Genomic DNA, 24758 nt, shown 5'->3' with positions numbered 1-24758 from the left:
TTGGACATAGCAACTATACAATATAAAGAGAAGAAGATCAAAAGAAGGTGCCAGCAGCAAGTAATTAACAAAATAATGAAATAATGCATGTTTACAATTTCCCCTTGCAATTGTCAAATTATGCGCCTTTGTGAAGGTCCCGCGAATTATCAGTGCATGCGCAGTTTGATTTTTATAGCCATTCGCTAGATCATCCGTTCTCTCCGAATAGGAACAGCAATGTAAGTAAATATTCACGTGTAATGGTGAATCATTTATGAAACGTAGGTATTAAACAGTAAGTTGCACGGGGACTCTGTTTGAGGCTAAAGAAACGGATAAATATACTTTCAGTTTAACTGTTAAATTAATAAAGCGTTAAAGCCGATTTATCAAGAAAAGGCTATAGTCATTACTGCATCTATACTTTATACCTTACCATTAGTCTAAATATCATTAATGTGGTGTGTTTTAGAATTCTTGATTATATATATTGTGTTATTATTATTATTATTATTATTATTATTATTATTTGAAATATTCATTGTCACGAAGACAAAGCATAAAATCGTGGAGGAGACGGAGAGAAAATCATAAAAAAGCCTAATTTGAAACCAGACAAACTCTTTCTAGCAGACTTGTTTATCATTTTCTTTATCTCTGCCAATAAAAGCATGTCTCTGCTGTAAGTAAGGTTTTCATTTTATTTTTCTGACTTTCTTTACTGCTTTTTTATAGTTCAGTTTTTCATAATTCATGGTGTAATCATTTTTCAGGGCGACCACTAAAACCTACAACGTAATAGTCGTTGGCTATAAGGGGCAAGGGAAATCTGAAACTGTACAGAAACTATCCGATGACCGTGAGTATAATGGAAAAGATGGCAAAATTGCACACACGAAATTCAGGCTCAACGAACCTTGCTCTTGCACTGTCCATCTTATGGACACACCTGGTTTAGGCTCGCTGTCCAAAAGTGACAATAAGATATTGCGCAGAATATACAAGGAAGCTGGATCTCTGAAGCAAGTGGACTCTATATTGATTGTGTTTAAAATGGGCCGAATCAAACATACTCAAATAGAAGCAGTAAACCAGTTACGGGGGATTTTCGGAGACAATTTCCCTAAGAAAAGTATCATTTTTTTACATTTGCTTATGTCATAAAACATGAATACACTTCCATCGGAGAATATATCACCGATTCGCCAGAACCATTTCTGAATCTTTATTACGAATGTGGCGAACGAATATGGTGTGTAGAAAACAGTGACCGGGAAGACCGAGATACGAAACAAGAAGAGATGATAGAGCTGATAAAATCTGTTGAAACGGTGCCGTATAAAGTTCCCGATGCTGAAACGGTAATGTTCCCCTATTCCGTTATATATATATATATATATATATATATATATATATATATATATATATATATATATATATATATATATATATATATCATTAAAATTAATAAATAAACAAGAGACATGCAATAACCCCGACCCCGAGTTTCACGGGCATACCTTCTGGGTATGCCGATCGTCAGGATGTTTATTTGAAAATGCTTTTATTAGCCGTTTTACGTATATATATTGCTTGATTACCTTTTTAGAAGTTGTTTAAGTGTTCGTAAAAAAGACATATGCATTAATTAAAGGGGGACATATAATATTAGCCAAAATAAGACACAAAATATATCGTATATATCTTGCATTGTATTCAGTATTGATTTTAAGCAAAAATTACCATTGGATAAGGCGGTTATAACGTGCGAACTGCTGTATATCATCATTCCTGAAAAAGAGACGTATAACAGGACTGGATGCGTATCTTTCCCAGCTTGTTTTTTTTCAACGAACTCATGTCATGTATGTTTTGCTATAAATGAGGTAATTTGCAAAATATCAGGGAATATTTGCCTTTTTCTATGGCAGTTTCTCCATGTCTTCGACCGGCTTCCAGTAACGTAACTTGATTTTGCTACATTCCACACATACGTTTGCTAAGATACTTCATAGTATATAACCGCTTCATGGCCCTGATTTAACTGACAATTCGACCTGATAGAAAAAAATGCGACTTCATCTCCACAGAAGATAAGGCCTGTGACTTAGTGCGATAATGGTAAAAAAGTGTTGGTCCTACGTTTTGAATAATGTGTACTCTAAATATTATCCAACATAGGTAAACTGTACGTTTTAATGATATTAACAAACTTGTATGACTGAATAGGATTTCTGTTGCAACTTAAGTACTATTGGGTGTATGTTTAAAAAAATCGGGCATATACAGGTTAAATTGTCTAAAAAAAAAAAAAAAAAAAAAAAAAAACGGTGCTTTTATGGGAAGTTATGGTCAGCGTTGAAAAGGGGGATCCAAACCCTGGACCATTACAATATCTGCGCCTAATATTTGAAGATAATGGGTCAGGTAAACAAGGTTTTCTAATAATTTTTTTACGCTTAGGTTATTGAATTAAAAGTTGGTGAGAAATGGTGATTATAAATACAGTGAAAAGAACATTCCAAAAACAGGCCAACTGTTGATGCATGCTCTTTTCAAAGGCTGAATAGTAGGCTTCAGACGTCGTGCACTCAAGAGGAAGTAGGCACCAAATTTTGGTTTTCATTTGCGTACTCGGTAGTTTGATAAGTTGCGAAGCTTAAGAAGACGGGATCTGTGTGGGTTCACATTTATAACCTTCATCTATGCACTACCACACTATTATCCTGTTGTTATTCATTCATGTAAACTGATGCTTTTTGGCCTGAAACTTGACCAACCTCTGTTGGTATTTTTGGGGGAAGTGGATTACATGTAGTGCGCATAGCTTTCCACAAATTCTGAGAAAGCTGAGGGAAGCAAAAGTAAAACTATGCAAATTTAAATGAATGAGAATTATCTAAAGAAATAAGTAATTGCGTGGCATTCCAGTCACTTGTTAATTAAAATGGATACAAATAAATGAGAAGAAATTGGTCTTGCTAGCTGTTATCCTCTCTTGTAAAATTATCAATTTTTAATGCAATAGGTTAATCAACCATATATTTCCGTAATGTGCAGTACCTACTTTACCAAAATATCATTGGTTAAAAAATTAGTGGACATTTTTCATTTCCCTTGGCAAATATAGAATAGCTACATCCAGTTAATGTTGGATTTCAATGTAACTAAAGGAGAAGCTTTTAAAAATTCATTTATATTATTTATACAAAAACATATCAGGTTATTATAAATTATGAAGCAGGATTTTGATTTTAAAAAGGTGTTTTTTGTGGTAATATTGGAATTTTTAGGCATGCCCTTCTATACAAAATCGCCTAAAATCCTGTTCTCTGCAAATGCGCAAGTCTTCATGCTTGTAGTCAAGTTTTAAGTGCATAATGAAATCACCATACTGCTGCATGTTTTGAGTGAATGGGCTACATTTTACTTTTGTAGGTCATTTAAGATTTCTATACACTTGAAGAAGCATATATTTACATTTCACTTATATCATAGTGTTTTCTAACAAAAAAGGGTTCTCTTGAAATGGTATTCGTGGCGGCCATATTGGATTTGGAGGCCATGTTGGAATTTTTCAAACATGCGTATACTTCCAAAGTGCGTGATGAATTCACTATTCTGCTAAATACAGTCTTAGTATTAAGTCTGTGTATATTTACCCCGTATATCATTTGAAGATTACACGTTGATTATAGCTATGGGAAATACAATAGAGGGAGTGGGATAATGATACGGTCGCTAGACGATTGTTGACGGCACATAGTGACTAGCCTTATCCACTGGGTAGGCACGCCTGGGTAGGGTACTTATGTAAACAAACGGTCTCCGGTAGCGAACCATTCTTTTGTTCAAGCGGACAGTTTGCTACGGGAGACGGTTTAGTGGCACGCGGTAGCATGGGTTCCAGCCTCTTAAAGCTATAATCCTACCGCCACAACAAACAATGGTGACCTTCTGGCTGATGTATCTTGCTGTTGATTACACCTACTTACAGTTGATTGCAGCGCTCGTGCTGGCTCACAAAAACCGGCGTCATGGGGCTCACTCGTCTAAAGTATTGTGTTATTCCACCTAAGCTACTGTGTTTTTGCGTTTGAATTTTGGAGGGGTTTATACGGTTCTCCATTTTTTGCCGCCCCCTTCTACTCACAGGATAGTGATTAAAACATTTCAAACGTGTAAACCGGTGTAAGACGGAAGCATAATTATTACTACCACTCACTATACATCTTAGAAGCAGGTGTTGATATGGTATTCTTACCATGTTGTTTTCTTATTTCCAACCATTCAATGATGCATTTAGCCATTCAAGAGCTACATAGTTGAAGTTTTAATTTCAAAGTGTATTTGTGGTGGTCATATTGGATTTGACGACCATTATGGTATTTTCGTATATGCCCATATATCCAAATTTGCTTAAAATTTCTTTTTCTACAATTTGCCAAATTTGATGCTTGTATGTAAAAGACACAATTTCATCAAATTGCTGGACTGTTACGGCTGTATTTTTCTCAGATCAAATTCGGTCAAATTATTTTGGAGAGGCTCCATCTCTTCTGGCACTTCACCTGTGAATGATTACCATGACATGTTAAACGTTACCCTCTACCAGGGTGACAGATGGATTTCTCACAAGCTATTCACAGATATGTATTTTGATAAATAGACAGTCATTTCATTCTCTGTAATCCTGTGATGAAATCTTAAAGCTGATTGCATCGCTGGTAATTGTTTGCATAACTACTCAGACACTGCAACTTAACTGTTAATAACAGGCCCAAGCCAAGGTCCTTGACATCAATCAAGGCGATTAACTGCTCTGATTTTAATCGCTGTTTTTTTGGCCCCTTTTGAAAAGCTTGTTTCTTCAGATTGAAAATAACTTAGGATTCTCCTGCAGTAGCTCCCTTCTGGGCGGGTGCAATGTCATCTGCGCTGGCAGATTTAATAGCTTCCATATGTTTATTTTTCTTTTGTTTTGCTTTTTTAATTTTTTTTTCTTTAATTTCTACCATGGTAGACGGTAATCAAACGTGTTCCTGAAATGTGCCCTTGGCTGGCTCTTTTTTGGCCCAAACATTTTCTGCGGTGTTGCCTGCTTTTGGAAACCTGCAAATATGACGTTGGGGAGGGAGGTTACTCAGGGTATGAAACTCGTATAAATTTGAAGCCGGACAGCAGGGCTGGCAACTTTGAAATGTAGTCAGCCCTGACCAAAAGTAGCCAGTCTTGATTTAAAAAAAATTACCCGATTAAACCAATTGTAGGCAGAGAGATATTGAAACAAGGACTCTTAGTCTCAAAGTCAATTTATTCAAGTAGATTCTTTGCTGTCAGCATCTGAAACGTTAAGCTCTGAACCCAAATCAGAAGTCTGATTCACTACATGCGACTGTCATAATCAGAGTCTAGTTGCATAACCCACTTGTTACAAATGACGTTTTTGCTATCAGTCTCATCACAAATTAACCAGGAAAATTCAGTTTTCCATGATGGCACAACTGATCTTTTCCTTTTGCAGGGCCAGACACTAACTTTAATGAGCACCTGTCCTTTGGACAGGTGGATAAATTTGACGTGTCCTATTTTGAATCCAATCTGTCGAACAAAACCAAATTTTTTCCATTCATACCTCTCGGTGAACTTTGTAAACATAAATATGTGTAGTCATACATGTAATGTATTTATTACCAAGATATTCAGTCAAATGAGCCTGGAAAATGCAGTGGATTTATTTACAGATAAAGTCGTTTTTTTATACTTGTGAACTCCTGAATATTTAATCTTGCATAGAAGTCTGATTTAACATGGTTTTGATCGGGGCTTTTCCTAGGGTTTGGGGTACAGGGTCCACTTATTGTAAATCTGAAATTTGATAACAGATTCACATGAAGATAAACTAAGTCCTAAAAAAAAAACTATGAGCGGGAGGTGGGGGGGGGGGGGGGGCAGTGTTATATTATTTTATTAAAATATTCAAAATTTATTATATTTAAATAAATGTCATCAAAAATTGAAGAATATTCATTGTATAATAGTTTACTTATATAAATATCACTAATATTAAAGTTTTTAAATTGATATTAATATTAACAATTTGCTTTCTTTAGGGGTAACATGTGTTTGTTTTTTTTTTAATTTATGAATTAAATAAAATCAGTCAAAATTTCCCATTTTTCATTTAAATTCTCATATTTTTATCAATTTTCTTCCTTACATCAATATCACAATTTTGACAGCATTGCTGATTATCAAATACCAGCACTAAATTTTGAACTGTAAATAACACAGGTGCGTAATTACTGGCAGCGCGAACCAGTTACTTATAGTAACTTATAGTAACTGGCTCGCGCTGCCAGTAATTACGCCACGGGATATTCAGGGCACAGACCGTGATCATAAGACATACCGCGAATAGAAAATAGAATTTAGAAAATAGACATTGCATGTGAATGAAGCCTTACACAGGTGGTGCTAGAGTCATTAAATAAAACATCTTACAAAATTTCAGGTTATGCAAATAAACAACATTTCAACAAGATCTTCAGTCCCAACGTTCCAACTTCAAATGGTTGTGAGGGGATAGTGTGCAACACATTTGATTGACAGGCAGTATGTTGCCTTGACAACAAACTAGATACATCCAGTTCATCCAGTCCAATCTGGCTGTTGTACCCAGTACTTGTGTAGTTTCTATTTTAAGAACGGTCTTTATTACTAGAGCACGAAGATTTTAAAACAAATGAATATTAAGTAGTCAGCCTGTTATGAAAATAAATTTTGTCTTGTGAAGTTCTGGAAGGTGTTCACTTTCATAATTTAACGGTAAGTTTGCTTAGACTTCGTTTTGGGACCACGTGTTTTGTACCAATGTAGGTCACTCTATTTAATGCCATCCAGGAAGAGACGAGAAGACGTTAGTATGCAACAAAAAATTCTTTTTCAAGATTTTTGTTGTTAAGTTCTAATAAAACATAACCTGTCTGTCTGACAGCCCACCCTGCAAATTCACTTTTCCGAACTTAATTTTTACCTGTGGAGCCCTGCTTTGGTGTCATCATGCACTTTATTTGACTGTCTGATAACTTTTTCTTACGTGCTGGGGCATCACATTCATTATTAAAATACTTATAGAGGGTAAAGTGCGACAGGGGTAATCCTGACTGCGGAATCTTGTATAGTCCACGCGCGTCGTGACTTAATTTTTTTATGAGAAAGACATCGTACAATTACAATTACAGATTAAAGAAGAATCAAAACTTAAACTGCGTAATTAGACGAGATCGTGTTGTTCTGAACTTGAATGACCACACGTCGTTCGTTATTTGTCTCGTAAACAAGCATATTTATGCCGCGTTTGATACTTTGTATCATACGTTTCATAACACGGTGAAGGGTCTTTGCGCAAGGCATGACGGAGAAAAAGGTGAAACAAGCATGTATGACCTACTTTCGGTTTTCGTTCATTTGTTTCGAGTGTCGATTTCTTGAAGGGTGAGCTTCATTGTTTTCGTTTTATTTCAACCTAATCTGCTTAATATGAACGTGCATACTGACATACAATTATTTTAAAGGCCAGAAAATAGCCAGACAAACGGACGGAAAACTTTTGGAAAGAGACCGCCCGGGTGATAATTGAGCCGTCCCGGGCTGCCGGACGGTCCTTATTTCGTACCCTGGACCGTTACTTGATGTTTAGCATCCCAATTAGATCTCCCTACATCTGGTCAGCTGACCGTTTCTATTCACCTAGCTTTAATATACTCGAACGAGAGTGGGAGTGACTAATGTTACTCCCCCGCCACACACACACACACACACACACACACACACACACAGTATATGCAGTGGCGGATTTGGGTTGGAGGGGGGGGGGGGGGGACAAGTGGGGGCGACCCTCCCTTTGATTTATGAAAAAAAAAATCACACCAATGAGCCTTTCTTGAAATTAGAATATTGACTGGCTGAATCAAAGTTCCAAATGGCACGGTTCTTCCTTTAAGGGGCCGTTCAGAATAGCTGATCCGATGACTAACTAAGCCGCCCACTAAACATGGCCAACCCCATTTCAAAAGTGATTCCCGATGACCTCCCTGCCTCCCCTCGAAGCATCTATTCTTAATGGCCCCTAAAATACTAATTTTTTTCGCTGCCCTTCATTATGCCCCGAACCCCCCTCTCCAAGGCCAATTTACAAGTCACCAGAATAGGGTGCTTCATAGATGACGTTAAATAATACATTTGTGAACGTTTTGGGCAAATCGAGAAATAAAAAATTACTTTCACGGGATACGAAAATACGCAATGCGACCCTCGATGCAGAGCACACTATAATAATAACAATGGGTGTTAGGCATATTTCACTTTTCTGACTTAACAGCCAGTCAAGTTTTTCATGGTCTGTATTCTGTCCAGATGGTATCATGAGTATACTTCTGTCACTATGCTCTTTGCATTTCCGTATTGAAAGAGTTTCGGTTTCAGTTTTGTCACACCTTGAAAACCACCTAGAACAACCTTAGACTGCCACATTAATCTAATACAATGCAAAAAAGCCCTATCAAAAGTGGTTAAAGCATTCAAACCGAATGTCGTAAAGTCCCCACATACCCCCATAGAGAAATAGAGGACTCTAAAGTTAGAGTAAAGTCTAAGGTTGTTCTACGTGGTTTTCAAATTTATGCAACCGGTTTTAAAATCATATAGCGATTTTACGACAATCGTTTACTATCCAATCAAGGTGACAGCCGAGCGTGGATGAACCCGCGGTCGTCCTACAAAATTTGTTCTGGGGTTAGATGCTCCGAAATGCGATCTGACACACGCCTTGAAAACGGGTAGTGTGGTCCGATATACCGGTTAATTCAGGATCCTTATGTGCCGAGTCTGGTAGTTGGGTAGGCCTGTCCTAGACAAGGTTAATGGTGTATAAGTGGTAGAAGAACAATGTATTTAATCAATGAAGTCGCCTTCTGTCATTAGGAAGTAATGCTTATCATATGAAGTGGTCATATACTATGAATAATCTTAAGAAACGTTTCTTCTTTTTTATCTAATGCCCCTATTTTACACAGACCACGAATCCCGCGAATCGCCAGGAATTGACAAATTTCAGGATTCACGAGGATTCGTGAACTTTTGCCAATTTTCTGATTTAATTCGACACGCTCTACGATTCCGTTGCGATGTAGTGTATCAGTGTATGTATTGTTTATTCGTCACGCCAGGTGTCGCATGACACCGGGTACCATGTGACTTGGTGCGGGAATCTTGAACGTAATGAAGCAGAACTCACAACAATGGCGACAAGGATGGTCACATTTTATCACGTTGAATAATTATTATTTTACGATTTTCAACAAGGTGGAGCCTTTATGCTCAAATGAAATTGACAGTAGTTGTGAGGAAACACGGATTACACGAATGGAAAACGAAATTGGACACTTGAACTCAACATTTGAAGGACTGTGTGAAAATGTTAATAAAATGACAGAAGGATTGCAGAAATTTCAAACAGAATTTATCTCATATATGAGACGTGACAATCCATCCCTATTTGGAAGATTTAGCTTCACCCTTGACTCATGCTCAGCAAGGACACATTGAGATAAATTATCCTCATGATGCCGATGCTCATCCTGTCTCTGATACTTCAACGGAGTCTTCATCTTATGGTTTAACTGAGCGAATAAGTTCAAGTCCTGATTTTGTACCAGACCTGGGCAGCCAGTTGTCACTGACCCAAACGTGATAGCGTACCGTTATGGGTGTCAGAATTCTGATCCGAGCGGGCCACATCGACAATTCTCTGAGGATGTACCCAGATTCACCCCCACGCAAAGGTCGAGGCCAGTGGACACTCCCCTGTATAGTGACGAAAAATCGGCAACCACCTCCAACAGGTAGGTCATCGCCCATATATAATGAGTCACACATTATCTGCCCCCAGCCGTCCACCCTTTTCCAATCCTATGATGGAAGCACTAACTTCATTCATATTACTTAAAATTATGTTGCATTGCCAAGAGCAAGGGATGGGGAGTCAAAGAAATCTACGAAATTATGATCAATTCACTAGAAGGTAAAGCCCTTGACGAGTTTGTAAAACTATCACCTAACGAAAGGATGCACCTGTACAGTGTTGTAGATACCCTTATGAAATGTTTCGGAAAAATCGATGTGAACACTCTTGATGTGAACTCTAACGATGTGGATAATAATATTCCTGAACACGTGATTGATTTGTGGAAACGATCTAGTGAGAATCTGTTCACTGAGCAGTCTCTCAAATTAGGCAATCGTTTGATAAAATATACCGATGTTTTTTTGAAATCTGAATTTGATATCAGTCATTTTACCAAGATTAAACATATAACTGATATCAACGAAACAAAGCCTATTAAACAAAGACTGAGACGTACACCTCTGGGTTTTGAACAAGAGGAAAAGGCTACATTAGATAAAATGTTAGCCGCTGATATTGTGCAACCCTCTCGTTTTGAATGGCCATCCCTTCCTGTTTTAGTGAGAAAGAAATACCCTGTACGGCACTTTGAGATTTTGCATAGATTTTCGTGCTTTGAATAAAGTGGCCGTCAAGGATGTGTATCCACTACACAGATAGACGAATCCTTAGATGTTTTAGCGGGCACTCAGTATTTCAGCACTCTTGATATCATCTGTGCTTATTATCAGGTTGGAGTTGAGGAAAGCTCCCGGCCTAAAACCGCTTTTATGACCAAGTACGGTTTGTTTGAATTTAAACGACTACCGTTTGGTTTGACTAACATCCCTTCTACTTTCATGCGAGCAGTCAATTCCGTTCTGCGTGGTTTGACGTGGAGACAAGTGATCGCTTACTTGGACGATGCTGTTGTGCTTGGGAACAGTTTTGATGATTCTATAGCCAATATTGCACTGGTGTTGGATAGATTCAAAGAAAATCGATTGAAATTAAAACCATCCAAGTGTTCATTACTCAAAAGGAGTGTTCTCTATTTGGGTAAATTGGTAGATGAGAGTGGCATTGCTCCGAACCCTGACAGTGTGAAAGCAGTTCAACGTTGGCCACGTCCGAAATGTAAGAAAGACGTGGAAAGATTCCTTGGTCTAGTTAATTACCATAGAAGTCACATAAAATGTTTTGCTGATATACTTAATGATTTGACCAAAAACAAACGTGTTTTTAATTGGACTCATGAACACGAAGTTGCATTCAATGACTTGAAACAGGCTTTGGTCCATAGTCCCGTGCTAAGTTTTCCAGACAGTGATTGTTTAATTATTTTAGACACGGACGCCAGTGATACTTGTATTGGCGCTGAGCTCATACAGATGCAAAATGACGCTGAAAAGGTCATTAGTTATGGTAGTTTTGCTCTCACTCCTAGTCAACGTTATTGCACGACTAAAAAGGAGCTTTTAGCAGTAGTCCGATTTACTCGGCAGTACAGGCACTTATGGTAAAAAGTTTGTAATATGGACAGATCATTGCAGTTTGACCTGGATCATGCGTTTTAAATTGCTAAATGGTGTTTTAGCAAGGTGGATGGAGGAATTGGCCCAGTGTGATTTAGAAATTCAGCACAGATCGAGTAAAAAACACAGTAATGCTGATTCGTTGTCAGGCATTCCTCTTCAGCACAAGGACTGTTATTACTATGAAGCTGGTTGTGGTGTGACAATTACCTTGTGGAGGCTGCCACCACTGTACCAGGCTTCATGAAGAGTGGGACAGATTTAACAAAGATGTCGATTACACAGGGCACCTGTCTCTAAGAAGCGTGAAAACTGTTACATCTGTCGTAAACCCACACAAGGAAAATACTGGGAATGTTGAATTGTTTGCCAAGTATACAGTAAGTCAACTCAGAGAAGCGCAATTAAAAGATCCTCACTTATTAAAGGTGATAGGTTGGATTGAGGAAAATGTAAGTCCTTCTCAAGAGGGGTTGCATCTATGCTCGACAGCTGTGAAATTTGTATGGACAAACTTCAATTTGCTGTCCATGAAAGATGGTGTTTTATATTACAACAGGTTTGATAAAGGCTCTTTTAACCCTCTTTTGGCATGACCTAAAAAATAAGTATGGAATGACTACCGACTGCAAACTGTATGTCAATTCATGTGTAGCTCGTAAAAAAAAAAAAAAAAAAAAAAAAAAAAAGCAAGCAGGAAATTCAGAGCTGAATTGCAAAATTTCCACACCGGTGCACCTTTAGAGAGGGTTCACATACAGGGTTGCTACTTAATATGGAATATTTTTTATCACTGTTATTTTTGAGTGCTGATTAAATATTTTTTGGCTTGAGTCATTAAAAATGTATGTCACTGAGTGATAATAACATCCAGTCTTCTGTTGTGAGATATTTTGGTCAATAATATTAAATCTGACATAAGATGCCATTCAAAAGAAAGGAACACCCCCAGAAAACCATATCAACCATATCAACAGTTTGATGTCAGTATAAAATTTTAGATAAGATATTAAAGAAAATGATAGCCTCCGGACAGTGATATGTTACACAGTCAAAGAACTCACTACAGTAAATCATGAAAAGTCAGTAATTGTGGGTATGACCTCCAGCAGCCGCTTGCAGCGCCCACATCCTACATGGCATACCCTGTGACACGTTTTTTAGAGTTTGGGTGGGGACATCATTCCACGCAGTGATATTTGCCTGTCGCAGTTTATCACTATTTACCGGCCGAGGACCATAGCTATTAATTCTGAGTTACTTCCGCCCACAGATTTTCAATTGGGTTCATATCTGGAGAGTTTGCAGGCCAGGGCAGTTGCTGAACCCATTGGTTTTGAAGAAAAACAATGATTCTGCGGCCTCGATGTGGGGTTGCGCAGTCGACTTGGTACACAAAGTTGTTCTTGAAGATGAATCTTACCAATCGAAGCATTGTTTGCCGTAGAATGTCTCTGTAAGAATCCTGGATGAGGTTGCCTCCTAGAAAAACCAACTGGTTCTGGGCACCGACATGAAATGCTCCCCAAACAGAGACGTTACCATCCCCTGTTTGCACCCTAGACAGTACACAATCATTGTTTTATGCCCCTCGTACACGTCGGTGGACACGGATTCGACGATCAACCCTAAAAAATCCTTATCTGGCCTTATCACTGAAAACAACGTGATTCCAGTGTTTTGGCTGCAAAGGCACGTGGTCCCCAGCCCTTTGCAGAAGTCGCTGTATATGACCTGCTTTTACCAGTGGTTTCCCTACTGGCCTTCGTGCAAAATAACCGGCTTGCAGAAATCTCTTGTTCACGTGGGACCTTGAAACGTGCGTTTGATGGTAAAAAATTGGGTTAAAAAAAACATGAAAAAAAAGGAAAATTAAGGATTTGTATTCTAACACCCAATGACTCCCCTATAAAAAGCTATTTATTTGATATTTGATGATCATTCTGACATCTTTTCTTTTAGGATACTTCATGAAGAATATATTGAAAATATATGAAAGTTTGAATGGTAAAATACTAGGTAAAAATAAATGAAAATAATTTATGAAATTCTTCATTTTCATATGCATGGGATTTGGACTCCTATAGACTCCCATTACATTTGCTGTTGTTTTTCCCATTTTTCCCAAGGCTGAATGAAAAATGGGGATTGGTGATTTTAAAAGGATAATAAAATTGCATTCTTGTACCCGTAGGATTTTGACTTCCCTAGTCTTTCATTTATTTCCAATATAATCTTCATAAAGTAAAACTTAAGGAAAGGTGTTGAAATGATCATCAAATATTAAATAGATAGCTTTTTTAGAGGGGAGTTATTGGGTGATAAAATGCACATTTTTAATTTTCTTATTTTCATGTTTTTTTTTTCTTTTTGTATTTTCACCCAATATTTTACCATCAAACTTTCAAATATTTCCAATATAATCTTCATAAAGTAAAAGTAAAGGAAAGATTTTGAAATGATCATCAAATATTAAATAGATAGCTTTTTCACAGGGGAGTCACTGGGTGATAAAATGCACATTTAAAATTTTCTTATTTTTCATGAAAATGTTCCCCTGCAAACTTAAAAAAAAGTGCCAATGTATCCTCCATTTTACATACTACAAGATCACAGTCATATACTCAAATAAAAAAAGATTTATGAAGTTTTGTGGAGGGGGAGTCAAATTTTCATGGGGGGGGGGGGGGGGTCAGATTTTCATGGGAGTCAGATTTTCTTGTTACACCGGATCAAAATGCAGATACAGTTAGAAAAACATTGGTGAACAATTTCATTGCTAGGTTTAGTTGTCCAACCATCATACATTCCGACATGGGTGCCAATTTAACAAGTGAATTGTTAAGTAACGTTTTCAGTTTACTGTCTATTAACACAACCCAAACTAGTCCGTACAGGTGGTGTTCAAATGGCGCTGTGAAGCGTCAGAATAGGACTATCATGCAGTGTATACGGTGTTATTTGGAAGGACAGGACAACAGTTGGGATGAGCATTTATCTTTTATTACAAGCGCAATCAGGGCGGTCCCTTACAGACAAACAGATCTGACCCCAAACATGTTGATGTTTGGAAGGGAAACTAGACAGTTCATTGATTTTACGTTTGGTTTACAATCTAACCAAATAGCTATGCCATGCAATTAAAGGAAAAGCTAGAGAGCGTTCACGAGTTGGCAAGAAAATGTCTCAGCGAGAATTTAAAGACACAAAAAGCATATTATGACGCAAACGCGAGGCAGACACAATATTGTAAGGGCGACCTAGTGTATATAGGTACAAACTTGACATTTAATATGGAATATTTCAGTTTCGAAGGTATGCCTAGGTAAAAATGCGTTCTTTTTTAATAAAAACTCCGATCTCTTATAAGATATGTGAATGGAGAAGTGTGTAGTCAGGTCTGTCGCTACCAATTAACGGTATACCGGGTTTGTTGCGCTGCTGCATTATGCAATATGCAGTGTTTTAATTGGGTAGTGCTCCTTTGGGCAGGTCAAAGCTTGGCTTTGGCAAAGCATGGTTCTGTCAAAAAAGTATCCATATGTCGGCAACTACTGCATAGAATAATTTGAAATTTTGCATACAAGTGGTCGGTTTTGCAGTGTGTAAAATGAACTATGCAGTGCTTTACAAATGTGTTAATCTGTGGCAGAATGGCGAGAAAAAGACAGACATTGCCAGACAGATAATTGCTCCAAACGGAACGGTCCGCACAGTTTTAAAGAGTAATACCCAGACTGATGTACCTACACAGAGACCACACCCAATGTATTGAAATCTTACCACCAGGGTACAGGACCCACTGTCTTTCTGGACATGCTGTTGCAACTAAACAAAAACCACCTAGTACCTTCAGAATGATGGGTAAATTGCCACCAAAATGCATTTTCAAGGCCTTTAGCAAACACCAAACTGGTTTTAGCAGGTTAGAATACCAGTCGACCTCTGAGGAACCCACTGTAAACAGAAGAAAACATCGTTGTATGTTTCTCTAATAAACTGGGGACCTTGACCGTTTCTGGCTTGAACACTGAAACCTCGTTGCATTCTTTATTGAGGTCAGATTTCACCTGTAGTGCTCAACTTGTCAAAACAGAGTTCACAGACATCCAGATGAGGGCAATTACGAAGCGGGCGCAGCGTCTAAAGTGACTAAGGTCATTAACAGCGTCAGTATTTGGGGTGGATACCACATTGGTGCCAAAACACCAATGGAAGTCATCGACGAATACCTGGAACAGATCAAATAAAGGGATATTCTGGCAACCACTTGACTATCATTTGATACGGGGCAACTTAGGAACAATTTTACTATGCACGGTGAGATTGCCGGTTCACACAGAGTACTTTTAATAGCAGATTGCTTACCGATCCAAGGGAATGAGCAGCTACCTTGGTCATCAAAATCGCCATATTTGAACCACAAAGACAATATGTGGGTAGGGCATTGCTCGCCGAATCAATGGCCTACATGTCCTACAACAAAACTGGGCCAAATTTGACAGATTTTGACCGATGCCTAGAATGTTATTCCAGATTGAACTCTAAAAACCTATCCCAAGGAATGCCTTGTCACTTGAGAGCGCTGGTAGCAGCCAGAAGAGGTCAGGCCTAACAGCGCTCGTTACTATGACTAGACACTGGGTCCTTTGTGGAGCGTGTAACTCTTTTACTAACAATAATTTGGAAAATATGTAGATGCAAAATAAATCTTTTAATGGTTGTCATATGACATAGAAAAGGCAATGTGTTTTTGTTTGCTTCTCTGGCGAATTCCATTAATGAACTGCTGTCACAATGACATCAAAGAGATAATCAAAAGTTATTAAAACACGATTTCAATCCTTATTCTCATTTATCAGTCAGCAAAATAGGAAAAAACTAATGAAAAATTATTTGGGAAAAAATTCCATATTAATTTTCAAGTCTGTATAATAACACGTCGAAACCCTGTCGTTCAAAGATATTACAGCCTGTATGGCTCGGTCCCTTCAAAATTATTGAGGTGCTTTCTCCAATTTTGTATAAGATGAAAGCAAAAAGAAAAGTTGTGGTGGTGCACCATGATCACTTAAAGTCCTGTAAGGGAAGGGGGCCCTTAAACCCTCAAAAGCTAAATGTGTGACTCCTACTTACATGGGTGATGACCAACCACAAAGTGATAGAACTGTCAATGACACTGTTGTTACGAGAAGTGGCAGAACAGTTATAACTCCAATACGTTATTGTTGAGAGGAAGACTCAGAACTAATGAGGTTATTATTAACAGATGTGACAGCGATATCCACTACAATACGTTATGCAAAGGACAATCTACTGAAATAATGGGATATTTTCTGTGAACTCTATTGACTTTGAGCCAAGCATTGACCATGCTTTACATACACACATTGGACATTGGTGATGAAATGTCATGTTCAATTATAATTGTGTTTTCAAATAATATATATCTAAATATAACGATATTAAGCAATTGTAAAACTGTTTGTGTTGCAGCAATAATACAGCTTATTTACATATATTATTATTTTCTGGTGGTATTCCAGGTTACATTATACTGATCCTGTATTAGCATTCAATTTTGCATTTAAACAAGTGACACAATTATGTCGTTCACTTTATCAAGGCATTCGTAAGTTGTAAATATATTTGAAGCTGTTTAGATGCACAGTAGAATTTTATGACTAAAGTGCATATGTGCCATGTTGATAATGCAGATTTAGCATAATTAGTAAAGTTCATATGTGCCGTTTATGCAGTAATGCATGTACATTTATTATAAAAAAATATGGGACTTGAAAGTATGCACTGTTTAACACAACATGTTGCCTTAGCTATAAGGAAATGATGTATTTATTTGTGCCGTTAATATGTAATGTATTTGCACAATTATTATTAACTATGCACAAAAATAGATCTCATCATCATTAACTGTGCTGATGTTATGCATATTACACATGTAACATTGTCATTTAAAGTAACGGTTGACTAAAATGCTGTTGATAAAGTGTAATCCGTATGTCTGTTAAAGTTATTTCAACGATTGTAATTGATTCAGACTTAATTTCAATTATCAGTGGTTAATATACAGTGTGTGTATAAGCATGCTTTGAAAAAACGATGGTAAGGAATCTAGTGTATTGGTCTATGTATTGTTTACGCGTCACGCCAGGTGTCGCATGACACCTGGTACCATGTGACTTGGCGCGGGAATCTTGAACGTAATAATGCAGAACTCACAACAGCGATACAGGTGCGATAGTGTTACAAATATTTGTGTGGTTCGGCTGGAATCGCACGAATATTGTCCAGAAATTCACTTCGATTTTTTTGGAATCGGGAGTTCGTGGCCAAAATTTTGAACAGCTCAAAGGATGAGTGCGAATAACCATTGGCAAAGTGCCCATCGTCAAAATTTTAAAATAATTTGCTATTATAAAGTTTATGCATATATTTGTTGCATGGAAAAATATTATTTGGTTTGAGGCATCGTAACTTAGTATTTTAATGAGTTATATGTGTGTGTGGGGAGGGGGGGGTAGCCGGATTTACCTGTTGTATGCAGAGTAATGAATCAGAGCAACTTGTTTCAGCATTTATATTACATAAACAATGTTTTTCTAATGAAACTTGTCTTGTGATGTAAAAAAGAGTTATATGTTAAATAATTGTGGTGTGGCACAAGTAAATGGGAAAGCAATTATTGTTTTTTTAATCCTAGAGAAGAGAGGGAGGGGTGGTATATTACGGTATTTTCTCACAGAAGCCATCACTGATTTCACTTAACTGTATAAAAGTCTTGTTACTAGAAAAACTCAGCGTATTTATTAATTTTATATAACTTTTCTCACAGACCAGCATTTGTTGGTCTAAATAATTGTATTTTTATATTGGCTAGCTTGCTTTATCTGGTAAACTTCTGGTAATTATTATAGGCTGGTGGTCTCTTGTATGGACTATTTACCAAGTCAATAGGTTTTCACTGATTTCCTTGACAAATAAAGCCATTCATAGCATTTTGGTAAAAAAAAAGAAGAAAAAAAACCCTCTGCAAAGCTGTTATGAATAGTGCTGGTGTGGAAGATTAGGTCATAAGTAACAAAACTAGGGTGTGTGTGATGGAGCCTTTTGTTTTACTTTTTATGCAAAATAGACATGAAAGAGGACATTTACACAACTATTTTCATGCCCATTATGGGGGTTGAGTCAAGCCACCCCTATGTGTCTCTATATTAAGTAGGAGCCACCACAATGTACATCTGCTTTTATGAAAATTAATATAACTTTGAATATCTGAAGCACATTTTACATCTAATCTTTCTTTATCCTAAGAAATAAGAATGAAAGTAAGATATACTTACTGTATTTGGACTCTATTTCCTATCCATATTTCCTTTTTTTTTTTTTTTTGATGATAGCATGCATTACATATATGAAAATGATTTTTCTTTTTTTGGTTGTAATTGAAAATATTTAACTGATTCTAACCCCTATTTTCCTTTCAAAGACCTACATTTTATTTTGGGTTGTTCTTTTTGTACAAAAGTTTCACTGTATCTGCCTAACCATCCTATGTAAGCATGTAGCAGCTACCTCATGGCAGGAATAAACATGGCCGCCTGCTAGCATATGGACTGAAAATGTCCCTATTTAGTTTGAGTACATATCGAGCCCAACCCTCAGACAAGCTGATTTTCACATATGTCTCACCTTATATTCATGTCTTTTCAACCGTGAATAATCAGCTTGTCTGAGGCAGGGGCTCATATAAAAAATGAACATCTTTTACCCTCAAGTCACTGTAAGATTCTTCTTTCAATCAGCACTACGTGTACAAATAAGGTAAACAAAATATTGATCACAAGCAATGATTGGCCACATATTGCCTTACTTTTTTACATGGGCACCTTCTGTACCCAATTTCAAAATTTCACAGTTGTCACCTTACTATAACTAAAGATATGTAGCATTGCAATTCAGACCCCCCCTAAAACACACATTTTCATGAATATATGACAAGGTCATTTTGACATTAATTTTCTATATTTCAAATTAAATAAAATTTTTTTTTTTAAGTGGATCATAAAAGTGTAAGACCCCAACTTTAATTTGGCATCAATTTTTTTCCATTCATTCACAATTTATTTTTCATGTACAAAAGTGGGCACTTTTACCCCCTTATTCGCACTCATCCTTTGTTGCCACGAATTCCCGATTGATCAAGAATTGCAAGAACTGACTATGATTATATACGAATCTGTTAAGAACTTCACGAACAGATTACGATTCAATCACGTATCCTGAAATTTGTCAATTCCTGGTAATTCGTGGGATTCGTGGTCTGTGTGAAATAGGGGCATCAAAGTTTTTGCCACAAATACTCGATTGATCAAGAATTGCAAGAACCGACTACGAATATATACGAATATGTTAAGAACTTCACGAACTGATTACGATTCAACCACGAATCCTGAAATTTGTCAATTCCTGGTGATTCGTGGTCTGTGTGAAATATGGGCATAATTGTAAATATTCCTATTTTAGGTGGATCGGTGTGAAAAATGCTGTAACTGTTGCTGTTGCCAATAGTTCACGTCCTGGTCCAATGCAACTGAACTGATGCATACAGAATAGCAACATTTTCTTTGACGCTAGGATACATGGCACCTTCTAAATAGTGCCAATTAATAAACTGCTGTACTTCCATGGTAGTCACGTGACAGTCACATGCCTTCCACTGTAACGCTAAGTGACTGTCACTATCATTCAACGTCATATTATACTCACCAAGAAGCTTTTGATCTCCTCGATGAGTTTAATACGCCGTAAGGTGATGGTTAAATATCACGTTCTTATTTTGACATTCATAATACTTTATTATTATTATAATTATTTAAAATTGGAATTTTGAAACGACATTTACCGTTCCCTGGGTACTTTGGAGTGGAGACGCTTTAAGGGTCTGAATTGCTTGGCTTTTAAATATTTTGAAAACCTACCATTTCTACATAAATAGCTCTGCTTTTTAAGTTAAGTATTTCAAGTTCTGTTATCATTATACCTGTATTAAGATATATAAAATCCAGGGCTTCAAAGGTGTAATGCATGGTCACATCAGAAAAACAAACAACAAAAAAAAAAAAAAAAAAAAAAAAAAAAAAATATATATATATATATATATATATATATATATATATATATATATATATATATATATATATATATATATATATATATATATATATATAGTTTGCACGAATATGTGTATACACTGATGTATTTGTTGTCACTAAATGTACCTCTAGATGTTTGCAGCGCCTCCGACTTCCATTTTATTGAATTGCGAGAGAGCATTCACAAAGGAAAAAAAAAACAACTTTATACTGAAACAAAGGCTGGTATGTTGCGCATACATTGCCAAACAACTCTACTACAATGTACCTGTTGTATTGTGTAGGTATACGTATAGGAACAATATCAAAGAAGGAAAATAAGTTTGTTCTGTATATTAAGCTTCAAGGAGATTTATATTATGGAATTTATATTATGTATAAACAGATATATGATACGATGAAATAGGCTACTATATGTATGACTCTTGTGCAGTGATGATAAAATATATAGCCACTGTTAGGAAATTTTCAAACTCACGATCATGACCCTCTCACAAACACGTACGCGCGCACACACACAAACACACACGCAATAAACAATTAACAAGTACTTTCATTACTTCTTGTTATCCATTTATTTAATGTTTGCGAGCAATCATAATACGTTGTGTAATGTCTCAAGATGTTAAATGATCTGATTAAGAAGTAAAGTTTTTAAAAAACTTAGGTTAAAAAGTGTGTTTACCCCCAAGGATCGTCAAAATGTACTTGAGGAAGTCAACATTAAATGAGTGAAACTGGTTAATGATGTCTGCGTTGGATTTCCTCAGACCAATTTAGGTGGAAAGGCTATTAGCACGAATCTGGAAAGTAGTATTAACGCCCTTTCCACCCTTAATATGTGTGTCCGCATTTTGTGCCAGTTTTTTTTTTCATTCTTTATCAAATTTGCTCTGGTCCGGATAAGTTTTATGCACACACAGAGACACACTAACGCGCACACTCAGACGCACACAGACACTCATAAACACCAACACAAACCGACACTAGTCAACTTGGAAATAAATATACTTTCTTATCATATATTAAGCTCTGTCTGTATTTAGATTATACGATTGTATTTATTGTTAATATTTATTTAACTTTGGAGGGGGGGGTTAGCTACAAAAGATTTCATACGAATTGAACATACTCTAATTCATTTTATGCTGCATAGAGTCAAAGGATGATTAAAAAAAGAGCTCGGGATATTCCTTTCAAAAGTAAGTGTAAGTTCTTAAATGTACAAATTTATCAATAATATGTATTATTTAACTAAATGTATCGGCTGCAGTTTTATGTTTTTTTTCTAATATGTTAACATTTCAACAATGTAAAGTCTACTGATCTTTAAGTATTTATGGACTTCAAAAGTATTGTTATAAATTATATTGAAAAAAAAAAAAAAAAAAAAAAAAAAAAAAAAAAAAACGAAAGGCTTTGGTCACGAGCTGTGGTGTATTTATCTCGGTACTAAATTTTAGGATAAACTATCCACCAATTCGTCTTTTTGTAAAACTTTCTGAACGAAATGATTACTGTTTGGGTGTATTTTTTTTCTGGACATTGCAAGGATTTGTAGTGTTAGGGTTTACAGTAATGAATGCAATCCATATTCCACTCCTTTTCACCATGTCAGGTAATTTCAAGTGCAATATATGTAATAGATAGACCCCGAGTCAGCGAGGGTTATATGGTTTATGTGGATGTCACATAACCCCCGCTGACGAGGGCTCTATCTTATTTAGACCACGGTCCATGAACGGGTTATAACGCATTCATGCGACACGTGCGGCTATGCGAGTTACACCACGTCTGAGTTTTTGGTTCTTCACTTCCACAGTGGTCTAAGTGCAATTGCCAATCACAGTTATCAACCTTTTAGCAAACATTTTATTCGAAACCATCAACATGACTAAAACTTTGCAGTGGCTTGTTGTATTGGTGCATGGGCCTACACCACAAAATAATATGCAGTCTTATTAAGTGCATGTAAGGAGGAAACATCACGAAATGCTTCATCAATTCTCAAGGCATAAGCTTAGCCCTGGAGCAGGATATGACTTGTTGTAGTCCTTCAGCCTGGCCCTACATCCCATGAGCCTTTCAAGACTGATGAGACTATTTTGCTGAATGTGGACAAAGGTATATATGCTTACATAATACAGTAAAACTTCCTTCAGTTCTCGAAAGTCTGCTTTTTTCCACACAAGAATGCCATACTACATTTTGGCTGGAAATTATTTTTAAAAATAATGACGAATAAAATTTTGGTTTCTATTTAAAATGTCAAAAGCATTGTTTTCCTGTATGTAATGATGACTCAATTGATCTGTGGTGGTAAATTCTGTACATTTCATTAAAAGTCCATGCATCTCTTTGGACATATATCAGTCATTTTATTTCTGTCATTTTCCACTACAGTACTAATGTTTCATGCAGTTACTTTTTTATTCGTTAATTTAATTAGCTTCAGATAAAATCTCTGAAGAAAGTGTTATGTCACCACTTTCTCCATTCAGTGATTTGGTCAAGTCCACCTCGGTGTCAATGGGACCCCTGCAAGGATGTGGTCTTTATGATCACAGAAGTGACCTCCTTTTGGTACGACATATTGCCAATAATTGGGGACCAGGCTCACTATCTTGCAATTGAGCAGAAAATGTACCAACGCTATCCTGTGGTTGCATTGAAAAGACCAAAGCCATGGGTAAGTTTTTTTTATCCGCTTTGAACAAAATAAACTGATAATGTTTTGGAGGTGGGCCTTCAGGAATACAGGTTGCAATGAATGCAAATCTTCAATGTCTTCATAATAACTGAAAAGTCTCTTTGTACCACAGTCTCTCGAGGTGCCTAACAGTGAAACTTTTTTTTAATGAAAATTAGACAACAATCGTGGAGCTCAAAAGATTAAGATACTATTCCCATTCTGAAAGAATTACACTGGCTGCCTGTGAAGCAGAGGATTGATTTTAAAGTACTCTGTATTATTTTTAAGGCGATCCATTCACAAGGACCATTATATTTATCTGATCTTATCTGTTTTAACTTACCACGGCGGTCCACACGTTTTAATACTGAGAATGATTTTATTTTAGAACATTCTGTTTTAGAGAAGGGGTGCCTAAAAAGTTATGGAGATCGTGCTTTTATAATCTACGCCCCAAAAGTGTGGAATGGTCTACCAAATTTTATTAGGAAAACAGAAGACTTTGACAATTTTAAATCTCTTTTAAAGACCCACATTTTTAATTCTGTCTATATTTCTTAGATTTTATTTTAATATATATATGTTTTATTTTTTTAATAAGATTGATTTTTAGTAGTGTAAATTTTAAATGGTTTCCAATGAGAGTTTATGATTAAAATATTGTAGTCATTTTAATGATTTTAGTATATTAGCCATTATTGTAAGGCGCCTTGAGATAGAATGTAAGGCGCCATATAAGAATTTTATTATTATTATTATTATTATTATTATTATTATTATTATTATTAAATGACTTATTTTAACGAAAGGTTGGTCGTTGGTCGTTGATTTATTAGTCAATATTACACTCATTTCAGCAAATACTACCTACCACATCAGCATTGAAAAAGATGAAGACATACATGAACGAACCAGTAGTTGAGCAACATGTAGAAAGTCCTAAGGATGTAGAGCATCAAGTGCAGGAACTGCAGACTGCTTGGACTAAGAAAAATTGGAAGCATGTAAAGGCGTTGCTGAGGAGCACACGACCACATCAAGTGGCACTCCTGAGTGAGGCTGATATGGGGCTTGGTATTAAAACGACATTAAAAAAGTATCCATGCTTCAAAGAAAATAATTATGTAAGTTTTTAAAGCTGCTCATAGCTTGTTTTGGACATGTCAAAACCCAGTGTCAAATTAAACCTTTTTATATACTTACTTAAAGAAATATTTTAGATTACAGTGTCAAAATAAATAACGTGCTGCCAAATTTGAATGACGGGTCTCGGCTCTCTGCTTCGACTGCCTGACCACCCTTGTTTCATGGTTGATCCACCTTGGTCACATGTTTAGCCACCATAAAGTTTGGCTTGTTTTTCTTTATACAGGTAAAAAAGTTCCTTTGTGTTCCTTTGCTTGTGTTGATGCGCATTTTTACGGATATTG

General features: G+C 36.6%; 1 long non-coding RNA gene across 1 annotated transcript; it reads left to right on the top strand.

The window, feature by feature from the left end:
- The first annotated feature begins 86 nt into the window (after positions 1-86).
- On the top strand, positions 87-20580 carry LOC147759200 (uncharacterized). Its single transcript, XR_015331658.1, has 3 exons — positions 87-221; positions 756-1343; positions 20008-20580. It is a non-coding gene; the product is annotated as an uncharacterized LOC147759200 (long non-coding RNA).
- The last annotated feature ends 4178 nt before the right edge of the window (positions 20581-24758 follow it).

Source organism: Lingula anatina, unplaced genomic scaffold (genome assembly GCF_051362555.1).
Source record: "Lingula anatina isolate TDL-2025a unplaced genomic scaffold, LinAna3.0 unanchor82, whole genome shotgun sequence".
Taxonomy (NCBI): domain Eukaryota; kingdom Metazoa; phylum Brachiopoda; class Lingulata; order Lingulida; family Lingulidae; genus Lingula; species Lingula anatina.
This window is presented reverse-complemented; position numbering and strand designations above follow the sequence as displayed.